General features: G+C 40.5%; 1 long non-coding RNA gene across 1 annotated transcript in view; it reads right to left on the reverse strand.

Annotated features, from left to right (window-relative positions):
* Positions 1-27,266, reverse strand: part of LOC102137086 (uncharacterized) — a 119,376-nt gene extending 92,110 nt beyond the window's left edge. Inside the window, exon 1 of the long non-coding RNA XR_001487575.3 lies at positions 26,983-27,266. This is a non-coding gene — a long non-coding RNA (uncharacterized lncRNA). The remainder of the gene's footprint in view (positions 1-26,982) is intronic.
* Between the last annotated feature and the right edge of the window lie 218 nt (positions 27,267-27,484).

The following is a 27,484-nucleotide window of genomic DNA, read 5'->3' on the forward strand; positions in this document are numbered from 1 at the left end:
CCTTTTGCTATAGGGCCTGTCAAAGTAACATTTTATAAAGGCAATGAACAAGGCTCTTACGCAGATACAAAGTAAACAGGTACAAAGATTTATTTAACTCATTAAGGAGGAAACCTATAAGCTAGCCCAAGCAGTGTTTGAGAACTGTGTAATTATCAGCACAGGAAAAAAAAGTTAGAATAAGATTGCTGGTTTAGGTAAAAAAATGGTTAATGGATTAAGACTACAGCACTATGAAACCATAACCTTTATTTTCTTTTTTCACCAGCAGAAATCATTTGCATCTCTTGCAGACAAAAATATCTTCAAATTAATCACGACTTCCCAGAGTCTGGGCCTTAGTCAATAGTAAAGAAAATAGCAAACAAAGGTGGGCTCTCCTAGAACAGGGGTTGGCGAACTATGGCCCACGGGCCAAATGAAGCTTGCGGACTACTTTTGTACAACTTGAGAGCAAAGGATGTTTTATTTATTTATTTTTTTCACATGTTTAAAGGATTGTGAAGACAATCCTGCGAAACGGGCCAGGCACCATGGCTTACTCCTGTCATCCCACCACTTTGGGAAGCCTCAGCAGAAGGATCGCTTGAACCCAAGAGTTCCAGACCAGCTTGGGAAACATGGTGAGACCTTGTCTCCACAAAAAACAAAAAGCAAAATTAGCTGGGCATGGTGGTGTGCACCCTGTAGTCCCAGCTACTTGGCAGCCCGAGGTGGGAGGATGGCTTAGGCCGGGGAGGTCAAGGCTATGGTGAGCTGTGATTGCACCGCTGGACCCTAGCCTGGGTGATGGTGAGACCTTGTCTCAAAACAAACAAACAAAAACAATCCCCCCAAACAAAGAAGAATACTTCACAGAAATACATATGGTTCAGTTTTAAAATAAAGTTTGAAATATTTACTCTCTGGGCCTTTACATAAAAAATTTGCTGGTCCTGCCCTGGAGAATTAAATAATCCTCAGGTGAGCCTTTTAACCAGCACTCCATTGGGACTTTGAAAAGACAAGCATTTATCCTTTTGCCTTACTGCCAAGTTTTTGGGCATTTTTAAAAAATAGCCTTTGCAGTTATAACCTTTCTGTGTAGAATGTCTTTCCCTCCCTCTTCCCTGAGTTTACTCCTTTTGCAGACGTCAGCTCCAAGGCCATTTCCTCAAAGCCTTCCCTGACTTCGAGACTGAGCCATGTCGCTCTCTCTCTAGGCTGTCTTGGCGTTGTGAACCTTCCTGTAGCAGCACACATCATTGTTACAGCTCTTATTTGATTAATACTTGTACCCCAACTAGTATGCTGTCTCCATTAAGGTAATGACAATGTCTGTTTTATTTTCTGTTTTCTGCTATGTCTGTAGTATCTAAGATAGTGTCTTTCTGTCAGTAGGCAGATAATAAATATATGTTAAATACATGAACAAATGTATGACATTATCATGGTTCAAATTAGTGTTCTGGTGTGTAACTCAACTGTGTGTGTATGTGTTAGTGGTCATGAATCAGTTTCTCACTTTTAGGAACTCTTAGACATTGATATGTGTGATTCTTTGGGCTTTTGAAATACAAGATTAATGCAAGAGATGTTATAAAATAATCAAGAGGTTACCCAGTGAATCCTTCCCCAGTCTCAGCCAACTTTTCTCAGGCTTAGATGATCAGTAGTTTTCTCCTAAAAACTACTGATTGCCATAAATGGGTGAAGACATGGACTGGGATTATATCAAGGGAGCTTTCATGGTATAATCACTGCTAACACCTTGTAAAAGAGGAGTAACACCCCATATTAAGCTGTGACTATGGAATACTATCCAGTACACCAAGGAACATTGGGATTAAAATAAAAATAGAACATGTTAATATGGAGACTTTCATGAGTTTCTCAACAATACGTGTAAGTTTGTATTTGTATGTGTTTTCTGGTCTCCCTGTGAGTAAAGCGGATGATTGTAAAAATGGCATCACTTCACTGTAAGATTATTTAGAATTTAGTGTAAAGCTACTGGAATGTAAATTGCTTTCCTTTGGCTTAGCACTAGGTACAGATCTGAACTTAATAAATATTTGGGGACTCAAGAGTTTCACTTGAATTTATTTTCAAGAGGTCAAAGACAAGTGAAATTTGGTAAGCTCATGGGATTTGGAGGTGGGAAGCCTTCTGAGAAATTCTGTGGCTTATATGGTTAGCTCTCCTTGGAAAACAGAGAGAGATGGCATCACCAGGAACTTCTGCTGGAAGTAAAGGAATTGGGATGTTGAATCTAGACCCATAAGCCCCTTGAAAATATCCTTGAGGAATGAGTTTAGTTGCTTTGTTGAGTTGATGGCCAAAGGCCATCAAAAGGCCCAATAGTTTGCATGACTCAGAGGCATTAACTCCAAAACGTAAGACTAAAGTGAAAACCTAATAGAAAAGCATATAATTTGTGGCATGATCAGTCTGGGTTTTCTTCCTGCTACTTATACTACGATATTGGACAAGATACTTACTCACTAAGCTTTGGTTTTATTATTTGTAAAGTTGATATGAAAATATCATAATCACAGTATCATTGCTAATATTTGTGAGGAAATCACATGTGAGACATCTAACAAAGTGCCTGGCCCTTAGAGGGTGTTCAATGATAATAACTACCTTTTGTTTGGCTCTTATTATGTGTTTAACTTTATACCACTTACTTTACTTAAAATGAAACATAAATTGAAATATGAGGGAGAACAGTAATTTGACAAATAAGAAAATTATATCAGTGGGGTCTGATGGAGAGCATAGTGGCAGAATTGAAATGTAAACACACGTTTTCAAAGTCATTCTTTTTCTGCTGCATCACATAGCCCCTTAGAAAATGTCAGTTTTCTTCTTTTCAGCCTTCAGCTTAAGAAGAGTATGTTCAGGGATCTCAGCCCCAGAGCCCATAGACTTGCTACTCAGTTTCTAGCTAATTTCTAACAAGTTCCCGAGGACCACAGTTTAAGAACCTTTGCCCTATGGCATTGTGGAGCAACTAATGGAAGAGACCTGGGTCCCTGAATGACCACATGCAGCAGAGCTACCCATGATATAGAGATCCATTCTCCCGTGGACTTTTATGCAAGAGAATAATCTTCAGTCTCCTTTAAGCTACTGAATTTGGGGGTTTTTGCTCATGGTTTTTTTTTGTTTTGTTTTGTTTTTTCCCAGTCTTTAATCCCAATTCTGTCTCAGATTTAAGACCGAGTTAAGTCCCACCTTTCCCCGTTGCTTCTCTACACTGGGATTTTCTCTTTGTTGAACTTCTATCGTACTTAGAGTCTATCACAAATCTTACCAATTTGTTCTCCAATTGTTCCAAAAATGTTAATGCCATCTCTTTCCTTCAATATACTTTTCTATATCTTTCATTCTGTTCAGCACAATTCTGAGCATACGGTAGATGGTCAGTAAAGAGCTCTCAATTAACATTTTAGTAAACTGAGAATTCATGTACACACTGTAAACAAATAATCATTTTTTAAATTAAAAAAACGCACATATTAAAACTGCCTCAAAACACACTCTGTTTCCTTTAATGACTCAGAGGGCAAGAAATAAAGTAGTATTGCTATTATTTTACAAGGCATCTCTCATGCTTTGTAGTTACACCCCACAGACTGGTGATGAGAACTGACCACAGAGTATATACATGCAATGTGCCAATGTGCCTCTTCAGAAGACAAGCAGGCTTGAAGTTAACAAAGAGATACAGTCCTTATTAGCGTGGGCGTATCTCCACTAATATTTATCATGCATGGTCAAATGGTAAAGCTGCTACACATAGACCTTGCGTTTAACTATACTTAACTTCAAAGCTTTAAATCGTTGGAGATGGAAAAAGAAATTTCAACCTCTTATTTGAGTTGTCCCTGATTTTAATCACAGAACATCGGCCTTAACATAATGGAAGTTCCAGTTACTAAACTATCATCTTCCTCCCACGAGTGAGTTATCCTTGGAGTTAGGCATCATTCCAAATAAAGGCTAGGGCAAATCCCACATTACTTTTTATCTTTTCATGATAAGGGACACAAATATTATTTTATAATCAAGTTAAAACTTTATAGCTTAATTTAATTTCTCTTAAATGTATCACAAATGATGAGTATTGACAATAAAAAGTAGTCCCTATATTATTTTATGCATATGGTAACAGGCAAAGACTTAGAATTTTATTCAATATGCAGACTGTTTGCAAGATCCTAAATGAAGTGAGGCAATATACTTGAATAAGTGTTTAATCACACACTTATAAATCCATATTAATTTTTGTATACTTTTTGTTTGTGTAGTGTACATGGAAGAGAGTAAAGTTATATTCAATAGAGGATTTATATCCAGAATAAATAAATAATTCCCACATGTGAATAAGCAAAAATATCCAAACAAAACATAAAATGGGCAAAAGACCTGAATTCTCATTTGTGAATGTTTGATGGGACAAGCATTCAGAAAGGAAGTTATAAAATAACCAATAATCATATTGTACAACAGATACATTCAAATTAAAACCATGATAAGGGCTGGGTGTGGTGGCTCATGTCTGTAATCCCAGCACTTTGGGAGGCCGAGGCGGATGGATCACAAGGTCAGGAGTTCAGAACAAGCCTGGCCAACATCGTGAAACCCTGTCTCTACTAACAATACAAAAATTAGTCATGCATGGTGGTGAGTACCTGATATCCCAGCTACTCGGGAGGCTGAGGCATGAGAATCACTTGAACCTGGGAGGCAGAGTTTGCAGTGCGCCAAGATCGCGCCACTGCACTCCAGCCTGGGAGACAGAGCAAGACTCCATCTCAAAACAAAACAAAACAAAACAGGAAAACAAAAACCACAATAAGATATCACCACATGGCCACCAGAATGGCTAAAACTAAAAAATAACCCTGACAATACCAAGTGTTGACATTGTTGATGGCATATGATGGGAGCCATGATGCGTGCAATGACAAAGCATAAGACTAATCCTGATGTGCTGAGGACAGAGCTGCAGACCGATAGGAGCTAGTTCCTGAGAGCAGCATTGGCCATATTTCTGAGCCTCTGAACCAACACAAGCTCTCACCTCTCCCTGGATCCCTTGTTATGGAAAAACTTAAATCAGTGGACAGATAGCTAGATAGACAAACTAACTTCTGTTTAAGCTACTGTTAGGTCAGGTTTTCTGTTATTAGCAACTGGATCAATTCCTCACTTATTCAGAGGTGTTACTAATTGATAATAGAACTGTGTCCTGGAACTCTTTCTGCACTGGCTTTAGATTTCTTCTAAAGGAAGCATCCTTTCTTGCAGTCCCTTGAACATCCTCTCGCTCATTTCTGACTCTCAAACTTAATCTCTGAGTGGCAATTTAAATTGTAATCCATACAGTAGAGTACTACTTGGCAATAGAAAGAAATGAACTTTGATACACGCAGCAACTTTGATCGATTAAAAGTAACATAACGGAGTGAAAGAAGCCAGATTGCAAATGCACACTGTATGATCCCATGTATACACAATTCTAAAAAACGCAAACTAATACTTATAGAGGCAAGAAGGAAGGCTTACAAAGAGGCACGAGGAAATGTTTGAGGGCAATGGATATGGTCCATGATGAGTATGTGTCACATGTGCAAATATATGTTAAAGCTTATTAAATTGTACACTTTAAAAAATTGTAATGCACTATGATGCATTTTCCCTCCTTACTCATTTGCACTTATTTGCAGATTTCTTGGACTATCCATATTACCTTACAAAGAAAACTGAGGGAAGTGTAGGAAACAAGGACAAAGAAAAAGGAACAAAACCCTGAGTTCCTACCAGCTAGATGTAACAGCTGCTAACTTTGAGATTTCTGTATTCTTCCCATCATTTCTGAATGCATACAAGCACGTATATAAGCACACGAATGTCTCCCTCATTGCGGTACTCTCAGTACCAAGCATTGTGAGATGTGCTGTGGGAAGAGGTTCTGATGATTTATATACTCACAACCCAACTACCAGAGTTCAGATAGATCTTGACTGTGTTACTTGGGACAAATTTCTTAGCTTCTTTGTGTCTCAGTTTCCTCATCACATTCATATGGGATGAGGAAGCAAAATAATTGTGCCTTGCTTATAGGGTGGTTGTGAGTAATGAATGAGTTATATATAAAAAGGTTTTAAAATGCATGGCATATATAAGTGTGAGGTAGGAGTAATTACTCGGAAGTCAGTATTTGTCAAATGAATTATCCATCACCATTCTTTTAATAGTAAATCAAAAATAGGTGGATAGACTAAGGGAGAGAATCTCATCCTCAGAGTTTTAGTGGATGAGCAAGCAGAAATTCCTTCCTTAAATAAAGTCATAGAATGTACTAACCAGGTTCTATACCTTTGTCTTACTGCAGTCGGTGGCCTGGAGAGGATGAAATGTGTGTGTGTGTGTGTGTGTGTGTGAGAGAGAGAGAGAGAGGGTTGTGTGTGTGTTTGTGTTATGTGTGTGGTGTCATTATTTTTTTAGACACATGATTTGACCTTGGCTGTGGTCAAAGCCTTATAAATAACAAGCTAGGATACAATGCAATTGTGTGTCCTAAGTACCTTAAAAGGCAAAGGGCTGATGAGGGAGATGTCACTCTTCTGACATCCTCTTGTGAGCCAGCCTTTTTCTCGGGAGAATCTGATGATGGGGAGTTCATGGACAGCACAGAGAACATATTGACAAACCAACCATGAGAAATATATCAAGATTTATCATCTCTTGGAGTAAAAATTGACCCCAATTTAACCTCTATTAATATTTATTTCTCAGGTCAATAAATCTAGAATTTGTCTTAGTAAAAGTCAGTATCAGTTGAATTCTGCCTACTCTTCTTAGGGGGCAAAGAAGAAAGGGAAACTGTAATTTGAATGTTTTAAAAATAAAATAATAAAAGCCACACACAACATTCCCAGGGTGGGGGGAAACCCACAACACTCCTGCCACTTCTGATTTTAAAACAAATAGACATTGCACCCCAAACATAAATTGCCTCGATTCCACAATTCCCATCTCTGGTGGAATGGGAGGCCAACCACAGGGAAGAGGCATGGGGCCCACAATGCTCAGACACCAGACACCAGAGACCTTTCTCCCATGATCTCACTGCACCGAGTTGCTGTTTCCCAATCTCAAAAAAAAACAAAACAAAACAAAACAAAAAAAACCGGCTGGGCAGGGTGGCTCAGGTCTGTAATCCCAGCACTTTAGGAAGTCAGGGCAGGCTGATCACGAGTTCAGGAGATCGAGACCATCCTGGCTAACACGGTGAAACCCAGTCTCTACTGAAAATACAAAAACAAAATTAGCTGGGTGTGGTGGTGGGCACCTGTAGTCCTAGCTACTGGGGAGCCTGAGGTGGGAGAATGGCGTGAACCCGGGAGGCGGAGCTTGCAGTGAACTGAGATGGGGCCACCACACTGTAACCTACACAACAGAGCATGACTCCGTATCAAAAACAAACAACAAAAAACAAACAAAATAACCCCCAAACTATATATGCCTATCTATATTGTTTTGTTCATTGTGCTTTTCACTGAAGAATTTCATCTCTTTTAGACCAGGTGGTCATCTTTCTTTTGTATGCATTTTACTGACTCTTACTGAAAAGAAAAGGTAAAATGATGTCACTATATTATGTTTTAAGGAAAACATAAATTATTTTTCATGTTTGACCTGATTTACTTTTATTTATTTATTTATTTATTTCAACTTTTATTTTAGGTTCAAGGGAGTCCATTGCATGTTACTGAGGTTTGGTACACAATGATCCTGTCACCCAGGTAGTGAGCATAGTACTTGATAGGCCATTTTTCAGCCCTTGCCCTCCTCCCACTCTCCCTCTTCTAGTAGCCCCTGGTGTCTATTGTGCTCCTCTTTATGTCCATGTATACTCAATGTTTAGCTTCCACTTGTAAGTGAGAATATGTGGTATTTGGTTTTCTGCTTCTGCATTAATTTGCTCAGGATAATGACCTCTAGTTGCATCTGTGATGGTGCAAAAGACGTGATTCTGTTCCGTGTTTATGGCTATGTGGAATTTCATGGGGTATACGTGCCACATTTTCTTTATCCAGTTCACTGTTGATGGGCACCTAGGTTGATTCCACGTCTCTGCTATTGTGAACAGTGCTGTGATGAACGTACAAGTGTATGTGTCTTTTTGGTAGAATGATTTCTTTTCCTTTGCGTATGTACCTACTAATGGGATTGTTGGATTGAATGGTAATTCTGCGAAAAGATAAAACTTAATAATAACTAAGGGGTAATATGTGAAGCCAGCAAATCTTCCTTCCATCCTTTCTTCACACTGCCTTGTGCCCCGTGATGATTTGTGTGGGAGGGGTATTTAGATGTCAACAACCACGTGTTTGATGCATTAGCTTCCATACCTCTTGCCAACCTACAAAATCTTCTCTACCTCTCATCCATTACCTGATTCTCATTATTTTCTTTTTCTCCTGGAGAGTAAACTTTAGTCCTCTTGGGACCATCCTTCTCCCTATGCCTCACATCATCCTCTATTACCCATGCTTTGCTATCTAATTCCTACCCAGACTATTGACAAGAAACACCATGAAACTCAAATGATGCAATAGTTGAAAAAACATATTGTAAATGTAAGACATCAGATAACTATGAGGGCTTTTAATATTTTTAATACTCCTGGGTTAATCAACATGTTTCAGGACTGGCATCAAATAAAGTGGTGTACAGCCAGCACTAAAGGTTGGGTTTTCATGACTTCACTACATACATGAATCAGGTAGCAGATAAATGGAATAGGGAATGTGAGCTTCTCTTACCACACTTTTTGAATTAGCCACCTCATCTCTTCCATTATTGCATTATTTTTATCAATGTTCTTTATTTCCTTCACAGAACTTATGATGACGTTCTATTGTTTTAGTTATTTGTTTACGTATTTATTATTGTATGAAAATGCAAGTTTAGAGGTACGGTCTTGCTATGTTACCCAGGCTGAACTTGAACTCTTGGTCTCAAGTGATCCTTCTGCCTCAACCTCCAGAGTAGCTGGGAGTACAGGTGCATTCCACCACACCTGGCTCATGTGTTACATTTTCTGCTCAGTAAATATTTATTGAAAGAATGAATAAAAAAAGAATGAATAAGGGGAAATAAATATATGTATAAATATTTTTAAAATAAAATAATAGATTGAATTAATAGCTCCAATTCTTCATTTTATCTTCTCTGCCTGTCCTTTGCTGTGTGACTTTGAGGTTCCTCCACAAAAGGGGAGACGTATATTTTGCAACCCTTGGCGCTTGGCTTGGCCACGTGACTTACTTTGATCACTAGCATGAGGCATAAGTGATGATATGCCAGGTTGAAACCCAGGCCTCAAGAGGCCCTATTGTTTCTGCTTGATCCCTTTCACTTCTACTAATGCCATGAGAAGGGCATGCCTGGGATAGCCCATTGCTCTCAGGAGAGGATGAGAGACTTGTGGTGCAGAGCCGCCTACAGCCCATTAGTCTAGATCAGCTGACCTCCAGGCATTCGTGGCTGTTTTAAGCCAGTGAGCCATGGGGTTATTACATAGCAATACTGCTGATATACTAAATAAGACAATTAACAATGATAATCATGCTTACATTAACTTAAACCACCTGTATCTAGGTAACGAGCTTGGTTGCTGGAATGTAGATCAAACACTTCTAGAATTGTGATTTTTGGATATGGGGCTTTCAAGATTACTTCATGAAGGCACAGAGTTAGGAAATTCCAGAGGCAAACATAGAGTCCTTATTGCAGCCCTGCTCCCTTTCCTCCTCCCACCTCTTCCCTACACACATATAATTGCCTTAGGGATGAATATTATGCTAGCTGGATCCAGAGCTGACATTTCTGATGGGGCCTTGCATTGCATATAGCAGAAACCAGAATCTTTCCAATCACTCGACTGAAGGGAGACAAATTGTGCTTTGCTATTTGCATTTGTTTTTGCATTTTCACCATTTATGAGACTGAGCAAAGCTAATTTGACAGACATTTATTCATCTTCTGTAATGAAATTGTAAAGAATGTTGTGAATTTCTTTCCGCAGGCCTCTGAGAACATCATTTTCTAAATGTGTGTGTGTGTGTGTTTTTTTTTAATCACCTAAAATGTTTATCTGCCCTGAGGTTTTAAGACTGAAAACTTGGCATTCTAAATCATCATGAAGAAAACTATAATAAATTTACTATTAATTGGAGAAGCAGGAAAGTAGATTATAGAAATATCCAATCTTTTTTTATCAACCTTTTATATTATAACTACCCATTTTTCTTATCATCTGGCATCCAACATTTGGTTTTCAAGCACAAACAATGTTAGCACTTATGCATTTAATTTACTTTCTGGAATCTCCTTTTTGTTTGGTTCTTAGAGCATTTTTAAGAAATATCTCTGGCTTCCATCTAAACTGGTAATGCTTTAAAACTTTAGAACATTTTAATTTAACTAATGTTGCCATGACAATAGTGATGTTTCTAAAATGATTTTCTGAGTTCAAGAGGTAAAACTGTAAGAATGAAGTCACTTCATGACTGAGAAGTTAGAGAGAAGCCCAGACTGATAGTGCCATATGAAACTTTTCTCAGAAAGTGATGTGTATGTAGGGAAAGAGGTTGGAAAGGCTTGAAAAACAGGCCCTGAGGCCCTTGCCAGAAGCAGATGCCCAATCTTTAACTTTCTTTTTTGGATCAGAATCATGATCCAAAAATAAACCTTTTTTCTTTATAAATTACTCAGCCTTGGGTATTCTAACAACACAAAATGAACCAAGACAGTTACTAAATTTTATTTTCAAACTTTAACATGCTGTGCATATTCAGAAAGAGCTTTTTAGGCAGCTTTATCCAAAGTCCCAAGCTTGGCTTCTATTGCCTCATCATAGGTCACATGCTCGTCCCTGAATGAAACCATATGGCCAAGAGGATGAATTCCTCTGATTGGCCAGTCTCCCATTTCTTGTTGTTTCCTAGAGGCCAGAGAAGATCAGCCCTAACTAAATTATATATAGAAAGGGGACGGGTAGTTCCCCAAAGAGAGATAGCTATTATTATCAGAATTAGGCAAACAAAAACTCTTGTTAATAATGTTTTTTCTATTTTCTGGGTCTAAAGAAAAAAAAAGCACTATAGCACTATTTGGGTAGTATTGGCTCTCTGCAATAGACTTAATTATGTCTCTATGTCCTCATTCCTCCAGGCTATGATTTGAATGTTTGTGTCCCCCCAGTATTATTATGTTAAAATCCCAACCCTCAAAATGATGATATTCAGAGATGTTGCCTTTGGGAGGTAATTAGGTCATGAAGGTGGGACCTTCATGAATGGAATTTATGCTCTTACAAAAGAGACCTGACAGGAATCTCCTGTTACTTCCACCACGTGAAGATGTCACAAGGTGGCACTGTGTCTAAGCCAGAAAGTAGGCCCTTACCTGACACCGAATCTGCTTTGCTCTTGGACTTCCCAGCCTCCACAACTGTGAGAAATAAATTTCTGTAATTTATAAACCATCTAGTTTATGTTATTTTGCTATGGCAACTTAAGGGACTGATACATTCCATAGTAAATTAGTGTAACTACAGCCTTATTTTGTCCTTAAAGTGGACAGAGTAGCCTTACCTACTTCTTGACCTTGAATTTAACTATGGGATTTACTTTGGCCAATGGGACATTGGTAGATGTGACAAGCATAGAAGTTTGACATGTGTCAGTGTGTTTGGCTTGCGGTCTTAACGCCTGCCACCACCATGAGAAGACCATGTCTCAGGTACCTGCCAGCCTCAGGAGAGTAGAGAAATGGAGAACATACCTGAATCTAAGTTGTCGCCCAGAACCAGGCCCAGCTAGGTTCAGACAAGATCATCTCAGCTCCAATCAAACTACAGATGGATGAGTGAGAAATAAAGCTTATTATTAAGCACCATTGAGACTTTATGGCTCTTTGTTACATCGCAATAGGCAACAAAGATGCCTTCTCACTCACATCTAGCCATGTAGAGGAATGAGGAATTGGAACATACTAGATTGTTTCTGTCTGCTAGTGGCATTTATGGGAAAACCATCCATCTTCCTTCTCGTTTGTCAGTCTGGACACCATCCACGAAGTGAGTAAAACTGATTTCTAATTTGGTTGAGTAATTTCTCACCATTATTCCCCCAAATTAGATTTTACTTCTATTGTCTCCTTTTCTATAAACTTCCCCCAAACTCTAAGAGTTTATAATTTGTGTTCTGAAGTGTTTGACGTTGAACACGATGCTATAAATAATCCACCGCTCTGAGCATGTTCAATAAGAATTACAACACTATTATTATGACTACACTTAGGCATTTACAAATTTGCCTTTAAATAGAGATTTATCAGGGGTTTCAGCTGCTCAGTGATGGAACAATATTAATGTCTTCACAAGGACAAATGAGTTAATCCAATCTTTCTATATGCTTGGAGACTGGCGATCTCAGTTTGGACAGCTGGGTTTCTAGATACAGTAACTTCTCTGTTACATGGAAGGGCTGGGGGATGGGCTGTTTTCATTGTGTGTGTGTGTGTGTGTTTTAATAGTTACACAGGGCTTGATGTTGCAGAGAAAAAAACCACTGAGATAAAAATAATTTAGTCTGAGGTGCAGATATTCAAAGAATATCTGCTTGAAAAGGGGCAGAAGTGTGGACCCTAAAGGAACATCATCAGCTCCACAGTCTTGTCCACACAAAGCCATATTTTCCTCAGTGAACTCATTAGGGAAGGCACCCCAGTAGTTAGAGAGTGGACTTTGTAGTTAACCTCATCTGGGTTTGAATCCCAGCTCCAAGCTTAGCGGGCTTGAGCATTTACAAAAATTATGTAGTCTGGATGCAGTGGCTCATGCCTGTAATCCCAGCATTTTGGAAACTGAAGTGGGAAGATTGCTTGAGACCAAGAAGTTCAAGATTAGCCTGGGCAACATAGCAAGATCCTGTCTCTACAAAACTTAAAAAAAACCATCCAGGTGAGTTGGTGCCTGCCTGTAGTCCTACCTACTTGGGGGCTGATGCAAGAGGTTTGCTTGAGGTCAGAGGTTGGAAGCTGCAGTGAGCTATGATTATGCCAATGCACACCAACCTGAGTGACACAGTGGGACCCCATTTCTAAACTAAAGAAAGAAAAATAAAGAAATAAAAAATTTAAAAACTTATTTACACATTTATTTTATCCACTGGTGCACTTATGGTTTTAGGTCATGCTCCATAAAAGTGGAGTCTGAGAGAAGGATTAAAATGCCATTTTTTAATTGAGGGAGGGACTGCTCTTAGGAGAAACCTGAAAGGGAGAGAAGAGTACCAGATAGGGGAGAGGAAGAGCCGAGCAAGGATGTGCCAGGTAAGGTCTAAAGTTGGCCTGATCAGTGCGGGATGCTGGAGCATGTGTCCAAGCACAGGGCCATCTTTGCCTTGAGGCAGCAAAGTGCCAGCTCTTTCTAAAAGTTGTCACATAATAGCAAACAAATGGAATCAACCTAGGTGCTCATCAGTGGTGGATTTTACAAAGAAAATGTGGCACATATACACCATGGAATACTATACAGCCATAAAAAGGAATGAAATAACATCCTTTGAAGCAACATGGATGTAAGCAAATTAATGTAGAAACAGAAAACCAAATACCACATGTTCTCACCTATGAGTAGGGGCTAAACATTGGTTACAAATGGACACAAAGTTAGGGTAACAGATACAAGGCATTCTTTTTTTTTTTTTTTTTTTTTTTTTTGAGATGGGGTCTGACTCTGTTGCCCAGGCTGAAGTGCAGTGATGCAATCTTGGCTCACTGCAACCTCCACCTCCTGGGTTCAAGTGATTCTCCTGCCTCAGCCTTCCAAGTAGCTGGGACTACAGGCGTGTGCCACCACACCTGGCTAATTTTTTTGTAGTTTTAGTAGAGATAGGGTTTCACCATGTTAGCCGGGATAGTCTCGATCTCCTGACCTCGTGATCTGCCACCTCAGCCTCCCAAAGTGCTGGGATTATAGGCATGAGCCACCGTGCCCGGCTGATACTAGGGATTCTAAAAGGGGGAAGGGGAAGAGGGGAGCAAGGGTTGAAAACTACCCATCTGGTACTAGGTTTGCTGCTTGGGCAACAGGATCATTAGAAACTCAAACCTCAGCAACGCACAACATACCCATGTAACAAACTTGCACAGGTACCCCCTGAATCTAAAACAAAAAAATTGTTAAAAAACAATACAAATTGTGATAAAATATACGTAAGATAAAATACCATTTTAACCATTTTAAAGTGTACAATTGAGTAGTAGCATTAGGTACATTCACAATGTTGTGCAACCAGAATCACCGTCTAATTTTGGTACTTTTTCTTCACCCTAAAAGGAAATCCTATATCCATTAGTTTTCACTCCCATTCTCTCCTCCCTTCAGCCCCTGGCAACCACTCATCTGCTTTCTGTCCCTATGGATTTGCATATGTACTCATTTCTTTTTAAGACTGAATAGTATTTCATTGCATGCATATGCTACTTTTTTTTTTTTGAGATAGAATCTCACTCTGTCACCCAGGCTGGAGTACAGTGGTATGATCTCAGCTCACTGCAGCTTCCACCTCCTGGGTTCAAGTGATTCTCGTGCCTCAGCCTCCTGAATAACTGGAATTACAGGTGTGCACCACCACACCTGGCTATTTTTGTATTTTTAGTAGGATGGGGTTTTGTCATGTTGACCAGGCTGGTCTTGAACTCCTGACCTCAAGTGATCTGCCCTCCTCGGCCTCCCAAAGTGCAGGGATTACAGGTGTGAGCCACAATGCCCCAGCACATTTTGTTTATCCATTCATCGGTTGATGGACATTTGGAAGGTTTCCACATTTTGGCACTCCTGAAAGTTCTTCTATAAATATTTGTGTACAAGGTTTTTGTTTAAATACTTCTTTCAATTCCCTTGAGTATGTACATAGGAGTAGAATTGCTGAATGATATGATAATTCTACATTTAACTTTTTGAGAAACTACCAAACTGTTTTCCACAGTGGCCGCCCATTTTACATTCCCACCAGTAATTAATGTGGGTTCCAATTTCTCCACATCCTCACCAACACTTGTCATTATCTATCTTTTTCATTGTAGCCATCCTAAAGGGTGGGAAGTGACATCTCCTTGTGGGAAACCAGCTTTTTGTACTCATATCAACAGTCATTAGCTTCAGACTGCTCTAGGGCATTTATTCTTCCATTGAGGTGACCTTTATCAGTCAAAGGCAATTCTCCAGGGAAGGGGTGCAGTTGTGAGCCATGATCAGGTCACACTCACAGCAGCTGATAAATGGGTCTGCCACACTCATTCATTCAAGAGACATCTACTTACCCACTCATACAAGAAACATTCAAGAGGCATCTTCACGACACTGAGCACAATATTAGGTACAGAGGATGCAAAGAACAGACTTTTTTTTTCGAGACAGAGTCTTGCTCTGTCATCCAGGCTGGAGTGCAGTGGTGCAATCTCGGCTCACTGCAACCTCCGCCTCCCAGGTTCAAGCAATTCTCCTGCCTCAGCCTCCCAAGTGGCTGAGACTACAGGTGCATGTCACTATGCTTGGCTAATTTTTTTTGTATTTTTAGTAGAGACGGGGTTTCACCATATTGGCAAGCTGGTCTCAAACTCCTGACCTCGTGATCTGCCCGCCTTGGCTCCCAAAGTGCTGGGATCACAGGAGTGAGCCACCGCATCCAGCCAAAGAACAGAGTTTGACTTAAAAGAGTAAACATTCCACTGAATAACCTTGATGAAATGACCACACAATGGTAGACACACAATTCTGATAAATATGGGGAAGAAAAGGAACTTGGTGCTATGCATGTAATAAGAGTTGACAAGTAAATAAAAAGATTTGATCTCAGGAGGATGGTCAGAGGAATCTTCTGTGAGAAATTAATGATTGAGGTGAATTCTAGAGAATATAAGTATAGGGAAACTAGATACCTAAAGAAGAACCAGGAAGGAGTTCTGGGCTGAAGAATCAATGTGCGCAAGGAATGACGTGCTCTAGAATCTGAAAAACTTGTGAGGAGATGGAGTTGACAGGTGTTTTTGAATCCAGCTGGTGAGGTTGGGAGGGCCCACACCTACAGGATAACCTAGAAAGCTTACATTTATTCTAAGCACAATGGGAAGCCATCACAGAAGATTAAGCAGGGATGGGATGTGGGAGGCATCTGATTTGTGTTTTTCGATAATATCGCTCTTTCTAGCCTGCAGAGAGTGGACTGGGATTATATTTGAAGGAGCACATATGTCATATACAGATTTTTCTGTTCTCTCTGGCATCAGGGCAGTGCATTCTCTCATTGTGGCACATGCTGACTCTCCCTCATGGTGGTTTGTTTCTTCATCAGTTTGTAGGCATTTTCATCAAGAGGTCACCTTCAGCAGGGGTTATTATCCATGAGAATCCTAAATGCCTTGGATTGTGGAAGTGTTCCTTCCAATACTGTCCTTGGATTGTGGAAGTGTTCCTTCCAATACTGTTTTGGAAGCTTGAAGTCTCTGCAATATATGGGTAGGAATTTGAGAGGGACACGATAAATAAGAACCCTCTTTCCCGCCTAAGTTCAGAACCAATTGACAAAAGCAGAGAAGTCACACAAATCAAGATTGGCTTCGTTGCTGTGAAAGTTGAACTGGAATAGCATGGCTTAGAAGCATGAACACAGGAGCAAGAAGCTTCCTAGTACTGCGCCTGAAAATTAGGCTCACCCACCTAGTCACAGATGATAGCTAAAAACTGCTGACTCTCACTCTGCCTGTGTTGACCAGATCCTTGCTGATGAGCTGCGGGCCCAGGAACAGGCAAATTATTCTCAAGAAGAAAAGATGAAGAGCAAGGGGCTATAATTGAAGTGCAAAGTGTTCTGGGAAATTTAGAAAGTATTTCTAAGGGAAAATTACAGAGTATTTCTTTTTTTGTGACAGGGTCTCACTGTGTAGCCCAGGCTGGCGTACAGTGGCACCAACATCACTCACTGCAGCCTTGATCCCCGGGCTCAGGTGATCCTCCCACCTCAGCCTCCCGAGCAGCTGGAACTACAGGCATGTGCTACCAAACCCAGCTAATTTTTGTGTTTTTTGTAGAGACAGGGTTTTGCCATGCTGCCCAGGCTGGTCTCAAACTCTTGGGATCAAGCAATCCACCCACCTCAGCCTCCCAAAGTGCTGAGATTACAAGTGTGAACCACCGTGCTGACTTAGAGAGCATTTCTTGAAGGAAGTGAGATTTGAACTGGGCCTTGAGTGATATGTTATTTGTTTATTTAAAAAATATTGATGGGTTATTTAATCTGTGGTAGGCTTCCTAGCTATGATGCCTGTGAATTGACAGATAGAGAGAGAGATAATTGTGTCCAATGCTGACATTACAGATTAAGCAACAGTACAGAGGCATTTCTGATGTAGATATCAAAAAAGTAGTAGTAAATTACTTGATATGCTTGTCAGTAGCAGGTACAGAAGATGCCTCATCCATACGACCTTGACACTCGCCATTCCTACTAAAGAAGTCTTGCTGGTAGTATGCCTCTGGAAATGGGAGCAGCTGAGCTAGAGTCCAGGGCAGACTGGAATTGCTGGGCAGTTGCCATCCATGGGAGCATCCCTCAGCCACCAATAAATGGGAGTTGGTGCACACCCCAGCTTCCTGACTTCTTGGGTGGGCCAACTCTGAAACATGTTTTCCCATATTGACACTGACTCTTGCTTGTCTATAGTGGAAACCTCCTCATCTATGTCCCAAGGATTGCCTTTTCATTCACTCTCCTCTACTGGTGTCTCCTGAGATCACCTCTCAAATCAAACACGTGCACTCACACCTTTATCTCAAGATCTTCTTGATATGTACCTTTTTAAAGTAAAAGTTCATGTTTCTGTTTTTTAGATAACAACACGAGTTAATTATGTACAAACATAATTAAATAGGAAGTTACAAAGATATTTCAAATGCCTGTTCATTAGATCATCCATCCATCAAATGTCATTGACAATTATGGTTGAGCAATGTTGGGCATTATTTTAAGGAACAATAAATAATATCGAACTCTGCATGTAGGAAGTGCTCAATGAATATGACTTCCATATGAGTAGGATTCTTGCTAAACTCAGCTTGTCTTTTTCCTTTTTTTCCTTTTTCCGAGATGGAATTTTGCTCTTGTTGCCCAGGCTGGAGTGCAATGGCACAATCTCAGCTCACTGCACCTCTGCTTCCCGGGTGCAAGTGATTCTCCTGCTTCAGCCTCCTGAGTAACTGGGATTACAGGCATGCACCACCACGCCCAGCTAATTTTGTGTTTTTAGTAGAGATGGGGTTTCTGCATGTTGGTCAGGCTGGTCTTGAACACCTGACCTCAGGTGATCCGCCCGCCTTGGCCTCCCAAAGTGCTGAGATTACAGGCATGAGCCACCGCACCCATCCTTCTTTTCCCTTTTTAAAAACAGATTTGGGAGTTGTGGGCAAGATGGCAAATAGGAACAGCTCTAGTCTGCAGATCCCAGGGAGATCAATGCAGAAGGTGGGTGATATCTAGCATTTCCAACTGAGGTACCTGGCTCATCTCACTGGGACTGGTTAGACAGTGGGTACAGCCAGTGGAGAGAGAGCCAATGCAGGCTGGGGCATTGCCTCACCCTGGAATTGCAAGGAGTTGGGGAACTCCCTCCCCTGGCTAAGGGAAGCCATGAGGGACTGTGATGTCAGGAATGATGCACTCCAGCCACAGATACTACACTTTTCCCATGGTCTTCACAACTTGCAGACCAGGAGATTCCCTTGGGTTACTACACCACCAGGGCCCTGGGTTTCAAGCACAAAACTAGGTGGCCATTTGGGCAGACACCGAGTTAACTGCAGTTTTTTTTCATACCCCAGTGGTGCCTGGAAAGGTAGTGAGACAGGATCATCCACTCCCCTGGAAAGGAGGCTGAAGCCAGGGAACCAAATGGTCTAGCTCAGCAGATCCCACCCCCACAGAGCCCAGCAAGGTAAGATCCACTGGCTGGAAATTCTTGCTGCCAGCACAGCAGTCTGAAGTTGACCTGAGATGCTCAAGGTTGGTGGGAGAGGGGCATCTGCCCTTACTGAGGCTTGAGTAGGCAGGTTTCCCGTCACAATGTAAACAAAGCCTCTGGGAAGTTTGGACTGGACGGAGCCCACCACAGTTGGCAAAGCTGCTGTAGCCAGACTGCCTGTCTAGATTCCTCCTCTCTGGGCAGGGCATCTCTGAAAAAAATGCAGTAGATAAAACTCCTATCTCCCTGGGACAGAGCACCTGGGGGAAAGGGTGGCTTGTAGATGCAGCTTCAGCAGACTTAAATGTTCCTGTCAGCCAGCTCTGAAGAGAGCTGGATCTCCCAGCACAGTGCTTAAGCTCTGCTAAGGGACAGACTGTCTCCTCAAGTGGGTCTCTGACCCCGGTGCCTCCTGACTGGGAGACACCTCCCAGCAGGGGCCAACAGACACCTCACACAGGAGAGCTCCAGCTGGCATCTGGCAGGTGCCCCTCTGGGACAAAGCTTCCAGAGGAAGGAACTGGCAGCAATCTTTGCTGTTCTGTAGCCTCTGCTGGTGGTACCCAGGCAAACAGCGTCTGGAGTGGCCTTCCAGCACACTCCAACAGACCTGCAGCAGAGGGGCCTGACTGTTAGAAGGAAAACTAACAAACAGAAAGGAGTAGCATCAACATCAACAAAAAGAATGTTCACACAGAAACCCCATCCAAAGGTCACCAACATCAAAGACCAAAAGTAGATAAATCCACAAAAGTGAGGAAAAATTAGTACAAAAAAGCTGAAAATTCCAAAAACCAGAATACCTCTTCTCCTCCAAAGGATCACAACTCCTCGCTAGCAAGGGAAGAAAACCAGATGGAGAACGAGTTTGATGAATTGACAGAAGTAGGCTTCAGAAGATGGGTAATAACAAACTCCTCTGAGCTAAAGGAGCATGTTCTAACCAAATGCTAGGAAGCTAAGAACCTTGAAAAAAGGTTACAGGAATTGCTAACTAGAATAAACAGTTTGGATAAGAGCATAAATGACCTGATGGAGCTGAAAAACACAGCACAAGAACTTCTGAAGCATATACAAGTATCAGTAGCCAAATCAATTGAGTGGAAGAAAGGATATCAGAGATTGAAGATCAATTTAATGAGTTAAAGCATGAAGACAAGAAAAATTAATAAATAGATAGACTGCTAGCCAGACTAATAAAGAGAAAAAATAATGAAAAGGAAAGAACATGGTCTTCAGGAAATGTGGCACTATGTGAAAAGACCAGACCTATGTTTGGTTGGTGTACCTGAAAATGATGGGGAGAATGGAATGAATTTAGAAAACACTCTTCAGGACATTTATCCAGAAGAACTTCCGCAACCTAGCAAGACAGGCCAATGTTCAAATTCAGGAAATATGGAGAATACCACAAAGATACTACTTGAGAAGAGCAACCCCAAGACACATATTCATCAGATTCACCAGGGCTGAAATTAAGGAAAAAGTGTTAAGGACAGCCAGAGAGAAAGGTGGGTTACCCACAAAGGGAAGCCCATCAGACTAACAGCAGATCTCTCGGCAGAAACCCTACAAGCCACAAGAGAGTGGGGGCCAATATTCAACATTCTTAAAGGAAAGCATTTTCAACCCAGAATTACATATCCAGCCAAACTAAGCTTCACAAGTGAAGGAGAAATAAAATCCTTTACAGACAAGCAAATGCTGAGAGATTTTGTCACCACCAGGCCCACCTTACAAGAGTGCCTGAAGGACGCACTAAATATGGAAAGGAAAAACGAGCATCAGCCGCTGCAAAAACATACCAAATTGTAAAGACTATCAACACTATGAAGAAACTGCATCAACTAATGGGCAGAATAGCCACCTATCGTCATAATGGCAAGATCAAATGCACACATAACAATATTAATTTTAAACGTAAACGGGCTAACTGCCCTAATTAAAAAGACACAGACTGGCAAATTTGATAAAGAGTCAAGACCCATTGGTGTGCTGTATTCAAGAGACCTATCTCACATGCAAAGACACACATAAGCTCAAAATAAGGGAATGGAATAATATTTACCAAGCAAATGGAAAGCAAAAAAAAAAGAAAGAAAAAGAAAAAAAAAAGCAGGGGTTGGAATCCTAGTCTCTGATAAAACAGACTATAAACCGACAAAGATCAGAAAAGACAAAAAAGGGCATTACATAAGGGTAAAGGGATCAATGCAATAAGAAGAGCTAACTTAAATATACACACACCCAATACAGGAACACCCAGATTCATAAAGCAAGTTCTTAGAGACCTACAAAGAGACTTAGACTCCCACACAATAATAGTGGGAGACTGTAACAACCCACTGTCAGTATTAGACAGATAAACGAGACAGAAAATTAACAAGGATATTTAGAACTTGAACTCAGCTCTGGACCAAGTGGACCTAATAGACATTTACAGAACTCTCCACCCCAAATCAACAGAATATACATTCTTGTAAGCACCACATCATACTTATTCTAAAATTGACCACATAATTGGAAGTAAAACACTCTTCTGCAAATGAAAATAATGGAAATCATAACAAACAGTCTCTCAGACCACAGTGCGATCAAATTAGAACCCAGGATTAAGAAACTCACTCAAAACTGTGCAACTACATGAAAACTGAAAAACCTGTTCCTGAATGACTACTGGGTAAATAACGAAATTAAGGCAGAAATAAATAAGTTCTCTGAACCAATGAGAACAAAGACACAACACACCAGAATCTCTGGGACACAGCTAAAGGTGTGTTTAGGGAAATTTATAGCACTAAAAGCCCACAAGAGAAAGCAGGAAAGATCTTAAATCGACATCCTAATAGCACAATTAAAAGAACTAGAGAAGCAAGAGCAAACAAATTCAAAAGCTAGCAGAAGACAAGAAATAACTAAGATCAGAGCAGAACTGAAGGAGATAGAGACACAAAATCTCTTTGAAAAATCAATGAATCCAGGAGCTGTTTTTCTTTTGAAAAAATTAATAAATAGATAGACTGCTAGCCAGACTAATAAAGAAAAAAAGAGAAAAGAATCAAATAGACCCAATAAAAAACAATAAAGGGGATATCACCACTGATCCCATAGAAACACAAACTACCATCACAGAATACTATAAATGCCTCTAGGCAAATAAACTAGAAAATCTAGAAGAAATGGATACATTCCTGGACACATACACCTTCCCAAGTCTATATTGGGAAGAAGTTGAATCCCTGAATAGACCAATAACAAGTTCTGAAATTGAGGCAGTAATTAATAACCTGCCAATAAAAAAAGCCCAGGATCAGACGGATTCATAGCCAAATTCTACCAGAGGTAGCAAGAGGAGCTGATGCCATTCCTTCTGAAACTATTCCAAATAATAGAAAAAGAGAGATTCCTCTCTAAATCATTCTATGAGGCCAGCATCATCCTGATACCAAAACCTGGCAGAGACACAACAACAACAAAAAAGAAAATTTCAGGCCAATATCCCTGATGAACATCGATGCAAAAATCCTCAATAAAATACTGGCAAACCAAATCCAGCAGCACATCAAAAAGCTTATCCATCACGATCAAGTTGGCTTCATCCCTGGGATGCAAGTCTGGTTCAACATATGCAAATCAATAAATGTAATCCATCACATAAACAGAAGCAATGACAAAAACCACATGATTATCTCAATAGATGCAGAAAAGGCCTTCGATAAAATTCAATGCCCCTTCATGCTAAAAACTCTCAATAAACTAGGTATTGATGGAATGTATCTCAAAATAATGAGTTATTTATGACAAACCCACAGCCAATATCATACTGAATGGGCAAAAGCTAGAAGCATTCCCTTTGAAAACTGGCACAAGACAAGGATGCCCTCTCTCACCACTCCTTTTCAACATAGTGTTGGAAGTTATGGCCAGGGCAATCAGGCAAGAGAAAGAAATAAAGGGTATTCAAATAGGAAGAGAAGAAGTCAAACTATCTCTCTTTGCAGATGACATGATTGTGTATTTAAAAAAACCACATCGTCTAAGCCCAATATCTCCTTAAGCTGATAAGCAACTTCAGCAAAGTCTCAGGATACAAAATCAAGGTAAAAAAATCACAAGCATTCCTATACACCAATAATAGACAAACAGAGAGCCAAATCATTAGTGAACTCCTATTCACAATTGCTACAAAGAGAATAAGATACCTAGGAATACAACTTACGAGGGGTGTGAAGGACTTCTTGAAGGAGAGCTACAAACCACTTCTCGAAGAAATAAGTCAGGACACAGAAAAATGAAAAAATATTCCATGCTCATGGATAGGAAGAATCAGTATCATGAAAATGGCCATACTGCCCAAAGGAGTTTATAAAATCAGTGCTATCCCCATCAAGCTACATTGGCTTTCTTCACAGAATTAGAAAAAACTACTTTAAAATTCATGTGGAACCAAAAAAGACCCCAATATAGCCAAGACCATCCTAAGCAAAAAGAACAAAGCTGGAGGCATCATGCTACCTGACTTCAAACTATACTACAAGGCTACAGTAACCAAAACAGCATGATACTTGGTGCCAAACATATATATAGACCAATGGAACAGAACAGAGGCATCAGAAATAAAACCACACATCTACAACCATGTGATCTTTGACAAACCTGACAAAAGCAAGCAATGGAGAAAGGATTCCCTATTGAATAAATGGTGTTGGGAAAACCAGCTAGCCATATGCAGAAAACTGAAACTGGACCTCTTCCTTACACCTTATACAAAATTAATTCAAGTTGGATTAAAGACTTAAACGTAAGACCTAAAACCATAAAAACCCTAGACGAAAACCTAGGCAATACCATTCAGGACATAGGCATGGGCAAAGACTTCATGACTAAAACACCAAAAGCAATTGCAACAAAAGCCAAAATTGACAAATGGGATCTAATTAAACTAAAGAGCTTCTGTACAGCGAAAGAAACTATCATCAGAGTGAACGGCAACCTACAGAATGGGAGAAAATTTTTGCAATCTATCCATCTGACAAAGGGCTAATATCCAGAATCTACACATAACTTAAACAAATTTACAAGAAAAAAACAAGCAACTCCATCAAAAAGTGGGCAAAGGATATGAGCAGACATTTCTCAAAAGAAGACATGTATGCGGCCCACAAACATATGAATAAAAGCTCATCATCACTGGTCGTTAGAGCAATGCAAAGCAAAACCACAATGAGATACCATCTCACGCCAGTTAGAATGGTGATCATTAAAAAGTTGGGAAACAACAGATGCTGGAGAGGATGTGAGAAATAGGAATGCTTTTACACTGTTGGTGGGAGCATAAGTTAGTTCAACCATTGTTGAAGACAGTGTGGTGATTCCTCAAGGATGTAGACCCAGACATACTATTTGACCCAGCAATCCCATTACTGGGTATATACACAAAAGATTATAAATCATTCTACTATAAAGACACATGCACACGTATGTTTATTGCAGCACTGTTCACAATAGCAAAGACTTGGAACCAACCCAAATGCCCACCAATGATAGACTGGATAAAGAAAATGTGGCACATATGCACAATGGAATACTATGCAGCCATAAAAAAGGATGAGTTCATGACCTTTGCAGGGACATGGATGAAGCTGGAAACCATCATGCTCAGCAAACTAACACAGGAATAGAAAACCAAACACCATATGTTCCCACTCTTAAGTGGGAGTTGAAAAATGAGAACACATGGACACAGGGAGGGAAACATAATACACCAAGGCCTGTCAGGGGTTGGGGGGCTAGGGGAGGGATAGCATTAGGAGAAACACCTAATGTAGATGACGGGTTGACAGGTGCAGCAAACCACCATGGCACGTGTATACCTATGTAACAAACTTGCACGTTCTGCACGTGTATCCCAGAACTTAAAGTATAATAATAATAATAATAATAATAATAATAATAAACAGATTTATCTTGCTTTTCTCTTAATCATTCTAATATGTTCTTAACAGCCAGGTGCAATGTTAGCTCAGTTGCCCTTTAGCTGCCAAATGCCTTCCATGTGCTATCAACAAGATGATTACCTATGACCCAAAGTGCAATGCTTACCCAATATAGAAACTGTGTCAACCTGGTGTTGACTACCACTGCCATTGTGAGGTTAGGACTTGGGCAATCACCTGGACAATTTAATCAGAAATCAGCTTACTTTTGAAGAACAGGTCAGGATTAATAACTTACTGCAAAGTTCCCTTGGATGATGGTACAATCTTTTCATAGCCTGTTATTCTCCACACACGCACGCTCACACATGAGCATGCATTCACACACCCACACACACAAGCCAACAACAATGATCAGTAGGTATTTTGAAAAATTCAAATTGTAATACACTAAATAATAAGCCATTTTGATATTTCATATTCCTTTCTAGTCTTTGGCCATAAACAAATGTCATTTTTATGTGATTATAATAAAATGTATATATTTCCTTCTTTTTTTCTTACATGATTCTGCCAGCATTTTTCTCCATGAGGATTTTCCAAATGCTTTGTAGATGTCAACAATGGAATCCTTCCAGCTGGAATGAGTTTGTACTCTGTGCTGAAGTCACAGTTGGGGACTCAAAGAAAGAGCGACTTTTAACCTTTTGTGTTTTCTACTCTAAGGAATGAACTCCTGGCTGCTCTTTCTTTCAGGAATTAATGTGTTTGGATAATTGTCTCAAATGGGAGCTCGCCACAGGAGAGCAGGTGTAGGGGCTTGACTTTTGGCAGAGGCTTAGTTTATTTGTCATTTATTCACTCATGCATTCATTCAACAAACACTCCTTGAATATCTATCCATTACCCAACAGACTTTGGTAACAATGCTATCTGCAGACAGGTGATGGAGGCTGGAGACTATCACGTATCAGGAGCAGGAAGATGGAAGAAATGAATGACCATGAGAGCTGAGTGTAAGGATTCACATCTGCCCTCCAAAAACAGAGATACCAGCTGAGCAGAGAGGAATGAAGGGCACGAAGAGAGGCCTGTGGTCCAATCAGACCAACAAAGAAGAACTAGAAAGACTGGACATCATTGCACAGCAGACATCCCAGATCAAATAAGCAGAGGCCAAGCATGAAGACTGAAGATTTGGGGCCTTGGAGGCAAGGACAGATCCTGAAAAGGACAGCAAAGAATTACATGAGCCCATCTTGAATGTGACTCCTGGGAAAGCAATGTATTCTAAGCACTTTGTATCCAAGATCTGCTGCCTGAGTCTTGGAGAGAGGCCGTGAACTCAAGCAGGGCTGCCTGCGTGTGAATCCCACGTGGAAGCTAGGTGACTTCAGGTAAGTGACTTAACTTTCCAGGACCACATTTTCCAGATCCTGAAACAGTGATGACCTAAAAGTGCTTAGCTTATAGGTTTGTAATGAGGCCGAGGTGAGCTCATACTTGCACAGCGTTCAAAACAGTGCCTGATACAAAGTAAATGCCTATGTAAGAGTTTTTAAATAAAATTAATGGACAGTGGAGGAAAGCATTTCATGACAAGGACTTAATTCTTTTCAGTGCCCCTAACCATCCTCATTTTTAGACATTTACAAATCCATATGACACCATGGTCTTTCTTCTTCTTAATTATTCATATGTGGTTTCCACTATGGCTTCCTTCCCCAACCATGATGACCACAGCCTCCTACTCCTCTTTCCCCAGCAATGGGTACCTTCACTGTTGTGTCCTGTTGGTTGCAAGCCAAGCTGAAGCATCGTCTAGGTGCTGGGCCAGGTATTCAAACTTCACACAAATCAGAACCTTACCTTTTGGCCTGCCCTGTGTTCTCAAGCTCTAACGTGCAATAATACCTCCCAGCTTCTCTAAAACCTCCAGACCTCTAAGCTGGTTACATACCAGTGTGGTGCCGAGTTGTATACCAATCTGGCAACATGTTGATGCTTCCGTGCATGGATCCTCACAGCCAGGCTTCACAGCTCAGCAGGGGTCCTTGTGCCATCTCTGCCTGAAGATCATTTTGCATTTTTTAGCTGGTATCCAGCGTGTTGACTAAGAACAAGAGGGATTTCTTTGAAAGAACAATCAGGACGCCCTAGCTCCCGGGGCCTTTTCCCAGCTCCCAAGCCTGGGATGCATTGCCACGGATGGCCCGGTTCTTTGGTTGAAGGCCTAGGAATGGTGCCATCATTTCAGCGGTTAATAACAAAACAGAAAGATAGACTGCATGACTCATGTACACTGCCACCTGCCGAGGCCTGGGAGCAAAGATTTGGCAAGGACTAAGGAAGAGGACACAGAATCTACTTTCTTTCCTCTTCTTTTTCTTTTACAGAAAGACTCTTTGTTTTTGCCATTCTATACACAAGCTAAACAGATTACAGTCAAGAAAAATGGGGGC

Source organism: Macaca fascicularis, chromosome 20 (genome assembly GCF_037993035.2).
Source record: "Macaca fascicularis isolate 582-1 chromosome 20, T2T-MFA8v1.1".
NCBI lineage: Eukaryota > Metazoa > Chordata > Mammalia > Primates > Cercopithecidae > Macaca > Macaca fascicularis.